Genomic DNA, 13,911 nt, shown 5'->3' with positions numbered 1-13,911 from the left:
CTCCTTTAACACATTCCTGAATGCCCAGCCTGGCCTGTTCTTCAGAGAAACAAGAGCAATTAGCAGTAACAGGTGAATGCAGGTGTTCTCTGCACGTACTCGCCAGCCAGGCTGGGGTTGTCTCTAGGGTCCTGCTGTTGCCAGGATGCCCAAATATTTACTGAATATGTTTTGAAAATGTCATTACATTATTCTTTACAACAATTTAAAGTAAATCACAAATTGTCCCTTTATCAACATACTTAATTAAAATGCGTTCCCTTCACTGCACGCATCCCGATTCACACCCTATTTTCTACATAGGGCCCTTGTTTTGGCCAGCCCAGATAAAGCACTGGCAACACACTGAGCACAATGCATGGAACAGCAGTGTTAATCATTTGTTTGTATATTTTGATTCACATTAGCTCCTGGCAAAGAGCAGAACAGTCCCACACTGTGTTGGCCGATGCCAGGTGTTTCAGTCCTGGTTGTGGCACACAGAAAGTGTGCCTGGTGGTACAGCAGAGGTTGGCACAAATGTAGGTTTTCCGTCAGGCAGAGATGATGGGTTGTCTTGCTCTAACTGCTCCTTGTGGTCAGTCAGGTGCCGGCAAGCTCAAGCATTGTTTTTGAGTGAGCAGTATATATGCTCATTAACAGGTTAGACTGTATGCTAAATCCTGATAGCAGTGGTATATGTAAAAATAAAGCATACAGTGGTTTGGTCCTTGGCTAATATACCACAGCTAAGACCTGTATGGCTACGAAATGTACACAGCCTTTTAACGTATTTATTGTGACAGCTTTAGGACTCACTGTATATGAAAACGTAGCATGGTCCTATCTGTGTAAGAGAGAGCAACATTCTCTTTATTTGTTTATTTACAAAGCACTCCTGTATGAAAACTCCAGCGTAACAGATTTCACTTCTCAAGGTTAAAGGTGCCTTAAGCAGCATTTTCCATATTCAATAAATACCCTTATCATCAGCTAGTGTTAAAAAATAGTACCTGGAAGAGTGGCAGGACTGACATAACCACCACTGCCTTGGTTGCAAGTAAAACGTAGAAGCCCGGGACATTCATAGGCGTGTACTTCCGTGAAGGTGTGTGAGGTGAGGGCCAATGATAGGCTTTGAGTGCTGGTACATAGAGTTACAAACATGAACACTATTTCTGAAGAAGCAATGGTGGACGCAGGCCCTACTAGCGAAATAGATGGCAAAATGAATAAGACTAAAAAAAATACATAAGCAAAGATAGCCCTCTGATGAATTTTGAATAAGACAAGGTACATTTTGGTTTGACATTCGTCAGATGAAGTTTGAGAAATTGATGAAGAGTGATGTAGAGTCGGCCACCTTTCTATTGGACAGATGATGTAACATGAGATACCTCATTTATCAAGGTAGCTAACTAGCCAATGAAAGCTATCTGTACTGCTGCATGATTGTTATTTAGCTAGATATCGACATTTCATTTTATTGGTCTTACTTATATGCTACCAGTGATGTGACAGAGAATTATTTAGCTGCTTTTGACCAGCTCGCTGACGTAAATCCTAATCCTAAATCAATGTTCTTTTTTTTTATTACATTTTATTAGCATAGATACGTTTTACCTTTCTCCAAAGTTTTTATTCAAGACAGTCAGCAAATATTAACTAGCTAAGTTGCTGCTGGAAAATATTGTAACAAACTAGTTAACATTTCTGGTGTTCTTTGTAAAATAGAAATAAAAGACCAAACATAATACATAAGCAACTATTGCGTGGAAGAAACAATTACATTGCCTTGTGCAAGCTGGTCAAAACGCACATATCATTTTACCCCGTCAACAAACTACCAACGAGTCGCTGAAATACGGCAAAGGATAATCCAGATGATATTGCGATCAGTTTAGCTGTTTATGTTTATTCTGTTTTCTGTTGTTAGGAAAAAGGCTCATCTACTTTGACCCCATCAAAACGAATGTCGGTGTTCATTGTACCAGCATCGACCAACTGGAGGTGACTAGTATAAAAGATTACCTCTGACGAATGCATGTTGTACGTCAATCCACCCTGTCGTGTCAACTGTCTGACTCGGTCTGACTGCAGCCTGCAAGCAGAAAGCGTCTCCACCCACTTGCTAGCAAAGCTGTCAATCGAACGCCATTAGGTAGCGCAAACCGGCATAATAGACCCTGTATTCAACTCATCGTTGATAAGTGGCACAACCTTGCATAGGGCACCTTTAAAATAAGAAAATACAGCACAAGAACAGGATTGGATAAAACTAGATGCACCAAAAGTTTCTGTACAAAGTTAAACCATCTTTTATATTTATACCCTGCAATATGCATTCCCTTTCATTCATTGGATCAAGCTGCAAAATGAGTTAAGGCTTGGATGCCTTGAGTCTACTACCAAATTTAAAGCATTGGTGGAAGTTTCTCTTAAAGATGCAGTCCACAGTTTTTGGCCACTGGTTGTGAAGGTGGTGCTTTCAAGACAAAAATGACATTTCTAAAGAATGCTTTCAGCACCTTGTTGAATCAATGCGACGTAGAATTAAGGCAGTTCTGAAGGCAAAAGGGAGTCAAACACAGTATTAGTATGGTGTTCCTAATAATCCTTTAGGTGAGTGTATATTGATAGTTATTGCATCATTGTAGTTCACAAATTAAAGAAAACGGAAGTTGTTGTGCTATGAAATGAAATAGCTTTGGCATTGTAAAGTTTCGCTAGCATTTCGCTAGCATTGCCTCAATTCTTGACTATGACTATTCCGAGCAGTAAGATACTAGTATTACTGGCTTGTAAGCTAAAAGAGACAGTGGCAAAAGCCATACAGTTCATTGATGCTATTTGTTGTGGAAGTAAACTTCATAAGGTACAGTGGGGTGAACAAGTATTAGATACACTGCTGATTTTGCAGGTTTTCCTACTTACAAAGCATGTAGAGGTCTGTAATTTTTATCATAGGTACACTTCAACTGTGAGAGACGGAAATCCAGAAAATCACATTGTATGATTTTTAAATAATTAATTTGCATTTTATTGCATGACATAAGTTTTTGATCATCTACCAACCAATAAGAATTCCGGCTCTCACAGACCTATTCGTTTTTATTTAAGAAGCCCTCCTGTTCTCCACTCATTATCTGTATTAACTGCACCTGTTTGAAATCGTTACCTGTAACAAAGACACCTGTCCACACACTCAATCAAACAAACTCCAACCTTTCCACAATGGCCAAGACCAAAGAGCTGTGTAAGGACATCAGGGATAAAATTGTAGACCTGCACAAGACTTGGATGGGCTACAGGACAAGAGGCAAGGCGCTTGGTGAGAAGGCAACAACTGTTGATGCAATTATTAGAAAATGGAAGAAGTTCAAGATGACGGTCAATCTCACTCGGTCTGGGTCTCCATGCAAGATCTCACCTTGTGGGGCATCAATGATCATGAGGAAGGTGGATCATGAGGATCAGCCCAGAATTACACGGCAGGACCTGGTCTATGACCTGAAGAGAGCTTGGACCACAGTCTCAAAGAAAACCATTAGTAACATACTACGCCGTCATGGATTAAATCCTGCAGCGCACGCAAGGTCTCCCTGCTCAAGCCAGCACATGTCCAGGCCCATTTGCCAATGACCATCTGGATGATCCAGAGGAGGAATGGGAGAAGGTCATGTGGTCTGATGAGACAAAAATAGAGCTTTTTAGTCTTTACTCCACTCACCGTGTTTGGAAGAAGAAGAAGGATGAGTACAACCCCAAGAAAACCATCCCAACCGTGAAGCATGGAGGTGGAAAGGTGGACAGGACGACTGCACCGTATTGAGGGGAGGATGGATGGGGCCATGTGTCGCAAGATCTTGGCCAACAACCACCTTCCTTCAGTAAGAGCATTGAAGATGGCTCGTGGCTGGGTCTTCCAGCATGACAACAACCCGAAACACACAGCCAGGGCAACTAAGGAGTGGCTCCATAAGAAGCATCTCAAGGTCCTGGAGTGGCCTAGCCAGTCTCCAGACCTGAACCCAATAGAAAATCTTTGGAGGGAGCTGAAAGTCTGTATTGCCCATCGACAGCCCCGAAACCTGAAGGTTCTGGAGAAGGTCTGTATGGAGGAGTGGGCCAAAATCCCTGCTGCAGTGTGTGGTCAAGAACTACAGGAAACGTATGATCTCTGTAATTGCAAACAAAGGTTTCTGTACCAAATATTAAGTTCTGCTTTTCTGATGTATCAAATACTTATGTCATGCAATAAAATGCAAATTAATTATTTAAAAATCATACAATGTGACTTTCTGGATTTTTGCTTTAGATTCCGTCACTCACAGTTGAAGAGTACCTATGATAAAAATTACAGACTTCTAAATGCTTTGTGGGAAAACCACAAAGCTGCAGTGTATCAAATACTTGATCTAAAATGATCTAATGTTAAGACGCAATTTTATGACAAAGTAGTACATCCCAATCAGTCACAATACTGGCATACTAGCTTACTAAATCTATAGAAAACAGTATGTACTTCATCAGCCTTGCAGTACATAGTATGTAAAATGTAGTATGTCATTTGAGATTCAACCATACACAGTAGTGATGGGAAATGAGGACCATGTTTGTGTCATTTGTGACAGGACAGTCTGTGGTGCATTCAAGACAAAAGAGTGTTGTGTGGTGTTGGGAAACTGGTGGTGACACCAGGGGAACTAGGGTGACTAGAAAGCTGGTGAGGTCGAATGGCGGAGTAGGCCCCGAACCAGGAGGTGTCAGCCCCGGACCAGGAGAGGAGTCAGCCCCTGACCAGGAGAGGTGTCAGCCCCTGACCAGGAGAGGTGTCAGCCCCGGCCCAGGAGAGGTGTCAGCCACAGACCAGGAGAGGTGTCAGCCCCTGACCAGGAGATGTGTCAGCCCCGGACCAGGAGAGGAGTCAGCCCCGGACCAGGAGAGGAGTCAGCCCCGGACCAGGAGAGGTGTCAGCCCCGGATCAGGGGAGGTGTCAGTCCCGGACCAGGGGAGGTGTCAGTCCCGGACCAGGGGAGGTGTCAGTCCCGGAACAGGGGAGGTGTCAGTCCCGGAACAGGGGAGGTGTCAGTCCCGGACCAGGAGAGGAGTCAGCCCCGGACCAGGGGAGGTGTCAGTCCCGGACCAGGGGAGGTGTCAGTCCCGGACCAGGGGAAGTGTCAGCCCCTGACCAGAGGAAGTGTCAGCCCCTGACCAGGGGAGGTGTCAGTCCCGGACCAGGGGAAGTGTCAGCCCCTGACCATCACATTTTACACTACAAGGACAAAATGGGAAGATTAAAATAATGTGTTGTTCCAACCGGCAACTTTATGGAAATACAGGCAATTTTGATGTACATTATGTTTGTGTTTTTGTGTGTTAAAATGTAATGCTTGTATTGATGTCCCTACAATGTTTCTTTTTCATAAAACATGTATTATGTACACAGGGCACACTTGCATAACTGAACATGTTCTCACTGTGTGTTCCCGGAATAATTAAAGGACAGTTAAAAAACAAAATCTAAATCAGTCACCATGAGAAAGCTATCACGAGTTAAAAGAACGCCCTCTGGGAAGACAGAGGGCAGTCCTTTTTCCCTCTATGATCTATATTCATGTGAAGGATTCATTTTGAGCCCAGGAATAGGTCAAATGGGCTAAACTGCATAGTGAATAATTTAAGATTCTATTAACATTTAAATTTGACATTGATTTGACACAGTCGGGCCTCAGTGATATGACAAGGTGCTAGGAGGTGGGGAATGGAAAGCTGTGCTATGATAATTGCCCAGATGGCTTATTTTTTTCATGTTTAATGTCATATTTCTCAGGTCTGTTATTGTACTCGTCAAGAGTAGAGATCAGTTTGCGACTTACAAAGGTTCACACAGGCAACAATCTGAAGTGTTCATGGTAATTGATAAAGTAAATTGTGATAGCTACAGTAATTGTCCAAAGCAGAACATCCAATATTTTGTTCTGTTCCTCTGTCCTTCTGCAGAACTGTCCAAGGAATAACCTCCCAGAATGTAACTAGTGAATTGACAATAAACAGAACAGGTGTATGTGTGTGTGTGTCTGTAACTATGTGTGTCAAGTTCAAAGAGCCTGTAGCCCCGGGCCATATCCTCCTGACTGTCAGGACCAGAGAGATAAGGAGCACAGGCCATGCCACATTCCTGCCTTTTAAAGATCTGTTTACAACCAGACAAACACTAGGACAAGACTGTATAATAAGACAGCCTTGCCACTTGCATTCAGCTCATCTGCATGTAGAGTCTGTATTCAGTGGACAGATGCCTATGTATTGTTCCTCTTGAAATTACAATAAAATTACCCAGCGATTAGATTTGGATAGGAAGAAAAGGAAAACGACTTCCATTCAATTTGTATATAATTAGCATTTATTGCACGTTTTGGCAAAGAGCGAATAATAAAGTTGAATATCCTCTAAGTACACTGTACATTTAAAAAGGCTTCCTGGGTTGAAGACAAGTGTTTTACTCATTGCTGGCCCTTTGGAAGTGGAATACAATAGGATGCAACTCTGCAAAACTGCACTGAGCCTACAGCAGGAAGTGCCTCATTGTACTGCCCTCTCAGGTCTAATACCAGCCGGCATTCTGCTACTTCAGCACTGCTGGAAGGAACAGGCACAGGTGACATGTCATACTCCAAGAGCTGGCATCCTGCGGTCTGGTTCAGTGTGGTGAAAAAAGGTAGATGTTGCCGACAACAGGAATCTGTACCTACAGTACAGTACTTATTATATCAACAACACACTACACACTGTGTTCATAAAATTGCATGAATTCATGGATATGTGTGTATATGGATATGTACTAATCTAACACTCAAGGTTGCCTTGCTGGCTAGCAACAGGATTTGAGTTATAATAGCTGTTTTGTAATAAAACACCTCAGCTAACCTATGGAAAATGCTCTTTTGTCTTTATCATGATAATATCAGGTGTTAGTAATCCTAACATTACTTGATGCAAAAAGTATTGGGTGTGGGTGGCAAACATAAATATTAGCCACCTGGTTAGCCTAGCCAACTATTATTATACAATATGAACTTGTGACTTTGCTACTTTATGACAAATTTAGGGTGGCCAAAAAGGGTGATCAAATGAGAAACATGGGATTTGCTGAGCAGTTCAACACAGTTGGGAGAAACGCATGCAAAACACTAATGGATGCTTCAATAAAATAAATACATCTAAACTTTGAATAAATAGTTATCACCTTGTATTGTGGCAAGAATGCAGTCGAAGGGTTCATTTGAACATGCCTTTCAATGTGGTCTTTCATTGTACTGGCCAGATAACAGAGTTCCTTATGAACTCCTGGGTTCTCTGATTCTTCAGTTTCGTTTTGTCCACTAAGTGCCAGTTCAATTGAACTACCGATTTTGACACATAATTTGACAGCCAGAAGAGGACTGGCCATCTGTCAGAGTCCGCCTACTCTCTCGGTTTCTTCCTGTGGGTTTTCCTAGCCACAGTCCATCAATTTCTTGTTGTTGTTTGTTCTTTCAGGTTGCAGGCTGGGTATCTGAGCACTTTATGACAACTACTGATGTAAAGCGCCATATAAAATAAATGTGTTCAGATTGACACAATCAATTCCTTAAAGAAGATGTGCTGATTTCAATCAACTCTCAGGTTAGGTTTACAAATATAGCATGGTAGCCTTTAACTAGCTGTGTTGCTTAGCTTTGCAAACATTTATCTTGAGCAAGCCTTATTATAGATTCAACGTAGCCATACGTTAGCAAAGCTAAGCAATACAGTTAGGCAAAGCCTAGTATGTTAGATGTTGGAAAGGCATCTCTGCAAACATCTCTGGCATTACGCCTGTTTTCAGGGTCCTTGTCCACTGCCTGATGAACAGATACAATTCAAAAGAATTGAACAGCCACACAGCCATGTTCTTTTCCTTTTTTCAAGAACATTTCAGAATATATTGTTGATTCCCTTTGTCAGCTTTCCGTTGATGCTGCTGCCTTTCTGTGGTGTCTGTTGGTGAAAACAATGTAATGCTTATCACCTGGCTAATACCATTCTTTCGGTGAAGCATGGTGGTGGGAGCATCATGTTAAGAGGATGCTTCTCAGTGGAAAGGGAATGGTAAGGATTGAGGGAAGTGGTCCTTGAAGAAATGTTGATCCAGTGCACATGATCTCAGACCAAGGCTAAGATTAATCTTTCAGCCAAGACAACACTGGAGCAATTTTGGGACAAGTATGTGAATGTCCCTGTGTGGCCAAGCCAAGGCCTGGACTTGAATCACATTGAACATCTGTGAGTCGAGATGATGATCGCTGTTCACTGATGCTCCACATCCAATATAGCAGCTTGAGAGAATCTATAAGGTCGAAATGGAGATTCAGCCCAAATCCTACACTAAATGCTACACTTCCCTTTGGATCTTTGATTTTAAGTCTGGTAAAAAAAAATATATCTATTAACAATATTTTGAACATGGCATTAGGCCTGTCTGGAACTTCTGCAGATCAGCTGACATCAAAAATATACAAAACATTTGGACTGGTGCCGATTGTTCTACTAAAGTATATGCAACAATCATATGTAAGATCTCCTATTTCTCCCCTAGAATCTACAGTCAGAGGCTGGAGAATTACTGATGGGGTGAATAAAAAAAAAGGTTCCCTATTCTTGCCAGGACCAGGGTTGCTGACCTCTGGAAAAGACAATTGTCATTTTTGCGCACAAGCTCAGATGAAAACCAGAGACAATAAGTTTGATTTAATGGCACCAGTTGTACACAGTGGGAGTCCAGGGGCACCATGGTGACCAGTGCAGCATGGGTCTGCTCTATCCGGCGTGTGTTACATGGAGAGCCCAAGTCTTTGTATTGCTGTGTTGCCCAGATGGGGTTTTTTAATATTGTGACTCTTAGAGATGCGCAGCTAGTGTTCACATCTTCATATTGTAGGCCTCGTAATAAGCTTAGTGCCACGCCCGTCATCAGACACCCATCATTTCAAAGAAGAAACATTGTTGAGTCACCCCTTTAGAAAAGACATGATTCGGTTACTACAACAATTGACTTCCCTTATGTTCCGTCGTCAGGCTCCACGGTTGTGTGTTTGTTGACTCTGCCACTGTCCTCTAACTTTGTTGCTTATCTCCATGGCCCTCAGCGCAGCAGCTACAGCGGAACACATTAGGGAGATGCTATACGGCTGGAAGTAAACAATTTCATGCAATGACCTCTGATGCTCTTGAGAACGATAAAATGTCTTGACTTATGTGCCTTTAATCCGTCAAACTTTGCCAATAGGAAAATAAAGTGAGCCACAGCTCCTGAGTCCTAGTGGCTTCGTCATAACCAGAGCTTGTAACGGTGCTGACAATAAAAAAAAAAGAAGAAATGACAGCTTCGGATGCAAGTATTCATCAAAAAAGTCCTGAAAAGGGATGCTCGTCCCGTGCACTATAGCGTAATATACCTGCTATAATTCAACAAGAAAAGATGGGGAGTGCTCTGACACACAACCATGAATCCATTATTAGGTGAGGACAGGTTAGAATGTACCTTGTCATTTTTATGAGGTTACCACATACCTATGTATATTGCAGCCAGCCAGCTGATTAACATGTTTTTATCTATTCATATATATTGGTTGAGGTCTAAAAATACATAGAAATAAGACTCCAGCAGAGAGATGGGTTTTATTGTTGAACAAAAAAAAAAAAAAAATTGAGAAAATGAGAAATAAACTGTGAATGTCAATATATCATTTTAAGGGAAGCACTGCTCTCTGAATTAGGTTGGTCAATCCCTGTATAACAATCGGTTTGTTGCTTTAAGCCTGAGTTTTGTGGTGGAGAGCATATAAAAGAGATGAATGTTTTGACACGTTTTCCGGTTTAGCTCCTCACTGCGAGACAGCCCTCTACAACTTTTGATTAAACTTCAGGTTTCCACCAATTACAGTAGTATGAGACCTATTGTACCATATAGACAACGGAAATGATGAGAGCGTTGGAAGCTGTACTGTGTAAGTGCGTGTGTGTATGCGTATGTGCATGTACGTGCGTGCCTGTGTGTCTGTTAGTGGACATGCATCTGTATTTTGTGTGTGTGTGTGTGAGTGTGTGTCAGAACGACTAGGGTCGAAGATTCTTCCTGGTTTCACGTAATATTAGAAATATCCATTTGCCTGGTGGTGGCTGGATGTGTGTAATCAGTGCCCCATCAGAGTGAGCAAACAGGCTATTACCCAATATCCGTGAGTGTGTGTGTGTGTGTGTGTGTGTCCGCGCCTTGGGTTCTCTTATCATTACAGCAGTGGAAGGCCGCTAGGACCAGGAAAGTAGAAATCCCTCCAACAACATCATCACAGCTCCCATCCTACCCTCCGCGGTTCAGCAGGAGAGGGGGGGGGGGTTGGGGAGCTGGGGGGGGTTGTTGGATAATATTGGTGGATGGATGGAGAGATTTATTTTTCATTTTGTGCAAGGTTGAACTCCAATATCCCACTCAGCGTCATTTACACGTAGTCCCGCGAGATGAATAATTTTGGATTTGAAGTGAAATAACACAATAATGCGAAAGCCTTAGAAATGATCTGTGGACAGATGAATCAACATAAAAGGGATGTCATTTGTCACTGTATGTGTGGAGACTCTGGGTATCACTCTTTGATGGATGAAAAGCTGGACCAGAGCACTGGTGAGAACAAAGGAGGGAAGTGTGTGTGTGTGTGTGTGTGTTGGGGGGGTGGATATAGAAGGCTGTGTTGATAACATGCTGGAGATCAGCTGTGATTAAGTCTCTGATATGATGAGTGGTGTCAGGACGAGCAGCTAGCCTTAATGAGTAATGCTTTGAGAGGTGATTGGAGGAGACAACGGTGTCACAATGAGGTGGATATTATGCCTCAAGTCAAAGCAGTGACAGACATATTTGCATCTCAAATGGTACTTTATTCTCTAGGTAGGGCACTCACCTTGACCAGTATCCATAGAGTTGTGGGGCCACTACTTAAGAACTAAGGGGGCATTTACTGTAGGACTTAGACAAGCACATGAACTGAACAGACTTCTTTTTTGATGTGAAATTACAATGCATAGTTATCTAATAGGTCATACTAGAATAGTCGTTGTTAATGCTGTTCCCTTACTTTAGCAACATGTAAAGAATTCCACATGAAAATATATTGTATTTTCCATTTTATTTGATAGCTTTTTATAGGTAAACAAGTGCACCTGAAAAACTATTTGTATGCATTGTATAAACGGGTGGGGGATAGCAGATTGATGTGTCAAAGAATAGTGACATGTTTTGGGGATTTCGAATCAACCACAGCATTTATTACGTTGAATGCTAGACAGTGAACAAAAGTATTTCAGATATTTTGTAGATCAATAAAAACAAGAAGGATATTAAAGTATGCATTTTTTGCCTTGTAAGTGGAGCCAGCCAAGAAGAGCGAATGTCTCTTACTAAGTGAGTGAGTGACTACCGCTTGTTAAATAGCATAATGGTTAGAGATGTGGACTTCTACACAAAAGGTCCTGTGTTTGAATCTTGTCACAGTCAAACAAATTATGCATTTGAATTTGTTCTGGATAGACAAGTACTTCACTGGCTACAACCTTCAGCAACTATGTTATAGTAAGCCTAAAATAAATATGTTCACAGTTATATTGCGACTATTTCTGGTGGATTTTTGAAGTACACATCCATGCATGCTTTTTGGGTCAGGATAGACAAAAACTTTGCTGGCTACAACCTTTCTATAAATGTCATTCACAAATGAAAGAAAAACAAACATTGTTGGGCCATGAAAATAACTTTGACAGAGTAAAGTTAATCTTCAGTCTCGCTAGCAATTGCTCAATTCTTATGACTATTCCAAGCATTAAGTCAGTAGATACTAGTAAGCCTATTACTGGTTAATAAGTGGTTAAAACGGCCTGTGGCAAAAGCCATACTGTTCATAGATAATATTTGATATAGCTATTTGTGGTGGAGGTAAACATAATTAGAAACATTAGTCAGTTTAACACAATGCTTGATGGTATCTAGCAAAATCTTAAAACTTGGTGTGATGTCATACATTTAACACATTTATTTATTAATATTTATTCACATTAAAAGAAATCACAATATTTTCTTTGTCATTCTTGAAACATTGTGAGGATGAATGATTCAGAATACAGTAGATGTATGCTGCTATATTAACCTATGGAAGTAATATTTTTCAAACACTACATCTTGTAAACAAGCAAGTGAATTTGTTTTGGGTTGAGGGAAAATGTATAAAAAGCTGGTGTCAAGGATCTCGCTCAGGTCCACGCCAGCAGCGTCAAAAATGTGTTTACTTGAGCGTTCACGTGTTGACGCGCAGGCAGTATGCATTTTGCGTGCATATGGGACGCAGATCTTAAGAGATTGTGCTGACCATAGGGAAGAGCCCTCCCTACATACCCTGAACCCAGTTCAAGTAGCAGCTAATCTCCCATCCAGGGACTGACCAGGACAGACCCTGCTTTTCCTTTAAAGGCAAGCTAGCAGTGGGATGCACTGGAATGCTGCTGGCTAAATCAAATAATTAAACACTTTTTTTTAAAGAATTGATTACCTTTGATTAGATTTCAACCCATTTCACACTGATTCACCTAAAATATCTAATTGGAGTTTTCCTTCCTGGTGGTATAAAGTTACCAAAACAGTGGTAATAAAGCTACCCTACCATATTTGTTGATTTTCCTTGGGAGTGACATACCAAAGTAATGTCAATAAAGTCAATAGAAATAATCATGCAAATTACCACACCCACATTCCACCCTAATTCAAGAATGACCCTAAGACTGGACATCCAAGATATTAACATCATTAGAGAAATAAATGAACTGTTAGGCCCTTCTGAAATTCTCCAAGCCAGTGGTTGAATTTATTCATGGCCTCATGGTTTGGATCAGGCCAAAATAATGTGTATGTTGCATCTCATCTGGTTTGTGACGGACAAACTCAACTAGATTCACATACAGCCGTGTTCACTACCTAAGAGAAGAGAGAAACATTAACAGCAGCTGTTTGGTAGACCAACCCGTCATGAGAACCCTGAATATGATTTTATTCCGGCACTTTATTACCACACTCCCTTTCAGGAAACAGAATTGCTTGCCATTGAAAATCTCCCATTATACCTGTCTCTCTCCTCAATCTCTCGTGCATATCTAAAGGGCACACTTTGGATGTTCGTGGAGGATCAAGGCTTTAGATCGAAGGGAAGCCCTAGAATTGTTTATGGCTGTAATAGATTTTATACAGCTCCCAGGAAGAGAGAATTACATCCTAAATTCAAAGATGTCTTTGTAGGTTGTCAGCTGTAGTAGCAGAAGCGATATGGGTTAGGAGGCACGGGGACTCATAACCCACGGGGAGGCACGAGTACTGCTGTGAATCCTGGGCCACGGTGGAGTGAGGTACACTGGGGAGCTGTATATTCCACTATGGGAGCTGAACACCGACATCTGACCTATGCAGCGTCAGCAGCACATTATTCCTCATGTACTTCAATACATCACGCAGCCCCGACTGAAACAATGGCCCAGATGAGAGAAGTGTCTGTACTAAGCCCAACGCTCATATACAGCCACACAAAAACACATGACCTAGAAACACTAGAGCAAAGCTAACATATTACTTCTTTAACCGAGCCCTGTACCGCAGTGGACAGATGATGTATTGCGCTTCCCTGGTTGAAGTATTGTTCAACCACATCACAAATGTGATTTTCCTAAGGTGACTTTGAAGTGTGGCCACTGTTCACTGTCATGGGAGACAGAAGCGTTCGCCTTTCATCTGAAAAACTCACAATCTCTCAGTGCACTGGAACAAGAGGATCCACTTGGACAAGGACAATCAGCTAACGCAGGAGTAAACAAGCA

The sequence above is a fragment of the Esox lucius genome, chromosome 12 (assembly GCF_011004845.1).
Source record: "Esox lucius isolate fEsoLuc1 chromosome 12, fEsoLuc1.pri, whole genome shotgun sequence".
NCBI lineage: Eukaryota > Metazoa > Chordata > Actinopteri > Esociformes > Esocidae > Esox > Esox lucius.
Note: the sequence above shows the minus strand (reverse complement) of the source record.